Source organism: Sinocyclocheilus grahami, unplaced genomic scaffold (genome assembly GCF_001515645.1).
Source record: "Sinocyclocheilus grahami isolate Dianchi unplaced genomic scaffold, SAMN03320097.WGS_v1.1 scaffold925.1, whole genome shotgun sequence".
Classification (NCBI taxonomy): domain Eukaryota; kingdom Metazoa; phylum Chordata; class Actinopteri; order Cypriniformes; family Cyprinidae; genus Sinocyclocheilus; species Sinocyclocheilus grahami.
Window position 1 is genome coordinate 298,927 of NW_015506104.1, and position 6,000 is coordinate 304,926.

Genomic DNA, 6,000 nt, shown 5'->3' on the forward strand with positions numbered 1-6,000 from the left:
GAGATTAATATTAATACAACATAAACATAATATTACAACTTATATATGAAATGACAAATGACGCAGTTATTGCATGCTATAGTCAGAATGTGTGATCCTGTTGTGGATGCGCTCTTCCCATAACAACGCGCTGAAACACAGCAACTAAACCCAAAGAATGCACAACGTTTTATTATAATAATGTTCTCATTAGAATGTTATATACACGACATTCCCAATCATAGTTATTAATGTTGTGCACTGCTGTTTGAGCTGCGTGCGCTGAGCTAAAGACGATCACCGGTAAACTGAAGCGCTCTTTTAACTTAACCAAACGCATTCTATATGAGATAAATCAGATATACATCAAATAAACACAATATTACAATGTACAATTGCACAAAAGGCTGCAAACGAACAGCGCGCATCTGAAGTGTCTCTGAAGGAAATAATGCATTATTTATCGGCTTTAAGATATCGGCCAAATTTTCTTATCAGGCCGATACCGATAACAGAAAAAATGAGCCGATATGGGCCGATACCGATATGGTGGCCGATATATCGTGCATCCCTACATTTTATATAACACATATTCTTGGCCAACATCCTATATGTATGTCATCTATATCCTCATTGGTTAAAGGGTTGAAACTCCCCTCGACATATGCCTATATAATATCTTTGTATCTATGAATAAAGTTGAAGTATTGAGAATACAATTTGATGTGTGTTTTCTTGCTTCCCGGCCGTAATACACTTTAAGGGACTGAGAATTTTCGAGGTGGCAAAGAGATAACAGAGGGACCGGTTGTTAATTACTGACACACAGTTTACAAGGATTAACACAGTTGACAACATTGGCAATTCGGTGTCAATTTATGATCCCACTGAGTGTTGTTGATAAAAAAAAATATTCACAAACTATTGTCATTACACAGAAATTACATAGGAATTGCCTAAAACCACGATTTGCATTACAATGGACAAACTTAACTGATCTAATCAAGGCCACACTTTGCTATGTTTGCACGACAACGATGTAGTCAAAAACTGAAAAGTTTTTCCCTTGCGTTTTTAAAACGTTTCACGTATACACAACGTTTTCAAAACGATTCGCGTTTACACATATCCGCTAAAACGGCCAAAAATGCTGTATGCCAGGCCGGTAGTTGGCGCTGTCACCTTGTTAGTAAACACTACCTGTTGCTGTGTGTATGATGCGTCTCCACTGTTGGTTGTAATATTGGTGAAGTAAATCCACACTTTGATGAAGAAGTGTTAGCAAACTCTTAAACAGCAACAACAGTACCATGTACTCCGCCATTGTTGTGTATGTTTGTTCGTGCTTGCCTTTAAAATCGACACGTACTGCGCATGTCTACATACCTAACACGTACTACGCACGTGCAGGACGTCGCCGTTTTCAACGATTCCCGTTTTGGGTGTTTACACGGAAACAGTGGCGATTTCAAAAACTTGCACTTTGAAACCCGTTTTCAGTTTTCCAGTCCGGTGCCGTGTAAACGAGCAAGCAAAACGCATAAAAAGTGTCCCGTATTTGGATGAAAACGTTGTCGTGTAAACGGCCCCTCAGTATCCATAATATTATATACTATACTCACATTTGTCAAGGGTTATAAAGTATTCAGAATTCCTCATGATTGACTTAAACCTATATAATATTATAGATTTGGCATATATCTATTTCTGCTTAGTCATGACTGATAAAGTGTTATGATGTTATTGTACAAGTCCTTACAACTTGAAATGTCATGATCCATTATAAAACTTAATTTACCTTTATAATAATATAATATATTCATCACCTGTCAATTAGACAAGGGAAAAAACAGGTATAACACTAGACATTCCGTCCCCCCCACTTTTGAAATGATGGCTACGCCCCTGATATTCATTAACGTTATAATATATATTATTATAATGTGTGTGTTTAAAATGCTTTATGGATACTAAGTTCATACCTGTCAACTGTGTTACTCCTGTCTACTGTGTTATGTGTGGTTTTTATGTTTTAAATCTTTTAAATGTGAACTAAACTGTCAGAAAAAAAGGATGGTAAGGATGGTGAATAACACTAAATTCAGTATACTGTGTATTTATGTTGAAGAAAAGTTTCATCCTTCATGAAAGCATCCCACCGTAAGCCCATTATGAAGCCCCAAATTCATATTTTCAAATCAGTTAGACAGATAACCTCAAAAACTCTGGTGAATAGACTCAAAAACCTTCAAACAAATGTGTTATCAAACATGTGGTACTTCATGTTTCATTTGACACAGCATTTGTCCGTAACACAGTTGACAAAATAATGAATCAGATGTTAATTTTCATTAACATATTTAAAAAGTAATTAGAGCTTAAGCTTGCCAAATAATTAATTTAGCACATTAAGGGGTTATATTATTCAACCACCTAGTTTATTTATCAAAAAAAGAATACTGATTTCCTGACTTTTTGGCTGACGTGAAATGTACCCCTAAATATATCAGAATGAGTTTGAGTTTTGAGTTGTTTTTTTTTATATAGAATTCAGTGTTGGGGGTAACGCATTACAAGTAACGCGAGTTACGTAATCAGATAACTTTTTTCAAGTAACTAGTAAAGTAACGCATTACTTTTTAATTTACAAGAGAATATCTGAGTTACTTTTTCAAATAAGTAATGCAAGGTTTTTTTGTTTTTTTTTCAATTTATTGATTGACCGCTCTCCTGTCCCCATGATGAGAGATATCAGAAGATGTTACTGTAGTTCTAAAATAAATATGAATATGCATTAATTCATCTCACTCATAAAAAAAAAACACAGATTCAGTATTCCTCAAAATTAATAAAAATAATGCAACTCAGAATATGACACAACCCTGCAATAATTAAATGTTAAACAACACAAATATCCTTTATGTATTTAATCCCATTCTATTAACCAATGTCTTTGCTTCTGACCTTCGATGATCCAGTTCAACCATAATTATAAGCAAACATTACTCTAGAGTCTAGACAAACATTTGTGTCTTTTTTTATTGCTGAAGTGTGTTGAAATTTCTTCTTCTGCATTCTACTGTACAGACGTAAATTTACTTTCCCTTCAGCCTGAGGCTTATTAATTTCACTATTGGTGTGAAAAGGCTTTTATATTTGCCGAAAATTTTACTTTTTCTATTTTAAAAACAAACAAGCAAGCCCTTTCCAGATTTAAAAAGTAACGCAAAAGTAACGTAACTCATTACTTTCCATAAAAAGTAACTAAGTACCGTAATTAGTTACTTTTTTATGGAGTAACGCAATATTGTAATGCATTACTTTTAAAAGTAACTTTCCCCAACACTGATAGAATTTACAATTTATGTATCGTCTTTTTTTTTTTTTTTTACAAATAAAGTTTCATATTATGAGAAGGATACTTTCTACGACCTTTATCCTGCAGTCATGGTGAGATTAGTTTCCTTCAATCTAAAAAAACATGAATCGAAAACAACAGTGAGGAATCGAATCCCATCGATTCCAGAACCAGGAATCGTAATCGGACTCGATTCCAAAAATTTCAGATTCGAACAGCCCTACATCTAACTGACGAATCTTCAATTTGCTGGCTAAAAAGAGTTGTTCAGAGGCATTTTTACAGATTACCCTGGTAGCTACAGGAGTGATTCTTTGAATTATTCACTCAACTGACTCACCGGTGAAATACACTGGCTCATCCAAGACTGAAACAAACATTAGCCTTTATATATTATTAGTTTAAAATTATTAGTATAGTGTTTGTTTTTTGCAAATCTGCCAAGAGACTCCAGAAAGAGTGCTTAAGTACAGTATTAAGTGTTTTCCCCTGGACGTTTTTTCACGCCATATCGGAATTCCCGTAATTACGAGATTCCAACTTGTAAAAAGCGTTTAAGTCCTCGTAGAACTTGTAATTACAACTTGTGAACTGGGAGTTTTCTGAGAGCTACGAATTATACCACGTGACCGCTGTACACCTGACCACCGCAGGCTCTGTTTAGGCGTTGATAGTGTTGACATAGAAAAGCATAATTCCGAGTCCGAGGACGTGAACAAGCTCCGAGTAGAACGTCACGTGCTGTCATCTCGAAATTACGGTAATTACGATATAGCGTGAACGCACTGGGCCCCAGGGCTATGACTTACTGCAGGGTCCCCCCATCACAATAATTATATATATATATATATATATATATATATATATATATATATATATATATATATATATATATACTGATGCACTGAAATTTCATAATTCTTGTTACCAATTTCAATATAAAAAAATATATATATATATAGCTTTAAATAGGATTTTTATCTTATCAAAATTTCTGATGCACTGAAATTTCATAATTCTTGTTACCAATTTCAATATAAAAAAATATATATATATATAGCTTTAAATAGGATTTTTATCTTATCAAAATTTCTGATGCACTGAAATTTCATAATTCTTGTTACCAATTTCAATATAAAAAAATATATATATATATAGCTTTAAATAGGATTTTTATCTTATCAAAATTTCTGATGCACTGAAATTTCATAATTCTTGTTACCAATTTCAATATAAAAAAATACTAGCCTAACTAAAAACAAGCTTACTGAAGACAAGTAAACAGTCACAAATTACAATAGAACAAAGATACTTAAAACACTGAATAAGAAATATTATATTGAATAAAGTAAATAGTCAATAGTCTTCACTGTATACATTCAATATACATTAATTCTGATTTATTTTACAAAAGTGATTCAGTCAAGGACAGTGAGTGATTTTCTTTCTGATGTTTGATTTACATTATTGACACAAATGGCAACAGCAGCTATATTAGGCTGCTTTAGAGGAATAGTTCACCCAAAAATGAAAATTCTGTTGCTGTTCTAAACCTGTACGAGTTTCCTTCTGCTGTTGAATGCAAAATAATATATTTAACCAAACAGTTGCTAGGCCCCCATAGTATGATTAAATACACTATTAGAGTCAATGGGGACCAGAAACTTTCTGGTTACAAACATTCTTCAAAATGTCGTCTTTTATGTTGAGGAGAACAGAGAAATTAATACAGGTTTAGATCAACTTGAGGTTGAGTAAATGATGACAGTATTTTCATTTTTAGGTGAACTATCCCTTTAAGATCTCATCATATTGTATATGACTATGCAACAGATGGCCAGTCAATCTACTCCACAGCCAATCATGCCCCCCCCCCCCCCCCCCCCCCCCCCCGTAAATTAATTTTTCTGCAAAAAAACACAACACCTTAAGCAAATGTATATTATGAAATGCTGTTGCATACTTGACTCACAAACTGAAGGGAAGTTATAGGTTACACTTTCAATCCCCCAATTACTATTGTTGGTCTCGAAAGCTGTGGGGGATCATGGCCATCCTTAAATGTATCATAATCAACCAAAGTTCGGTTTATTGTTTGAGGAGCGGAACAGTAGTCAGTCACCTGCTGGTGCAAATCCAAAACCAAAACCGCAAGCTCCGATATCAGTCCCAAACTTGGTGATAAGAAATTGTGCAAGAGGGGACTTGATGTGCACACAAGGTTTAGAGATGGTTGATTTTATTGGTGTTAAATTAACCATAATCCGATTCAGATTTGTGTTTACAAAGGATCTCCACATTTCTGCTGTGCTGCTTTTTCTCTGTCTTTATGATTTAAGTAATCTTTATTTTGTAAAGGTGTCTTCTCCTTGTTAGTGTGGATGTAAGACTTGTAGTTTGTCGTCATTCTTTGTGCACTCTTTAGTTTCATATCTCCTTTTCCTCTCCATTTGTATGCATTGCTTTTTGATTTTGTGGTTTGTTCTAGTATTTATGATTTTGTGCTTTATATTAATGGCTGTTAACTTGTGCATAAAGAGCAAAAATACAAAAAAAGAGCACAGTTTTTATGCTTCGTTTATACCCTGTTGTTGTTGTTGTGGTGGTGGTTGTTGTTATCTATTTTGGTCTTTCTTATGTGGTCTTGTATTTGTTCCCCCCCC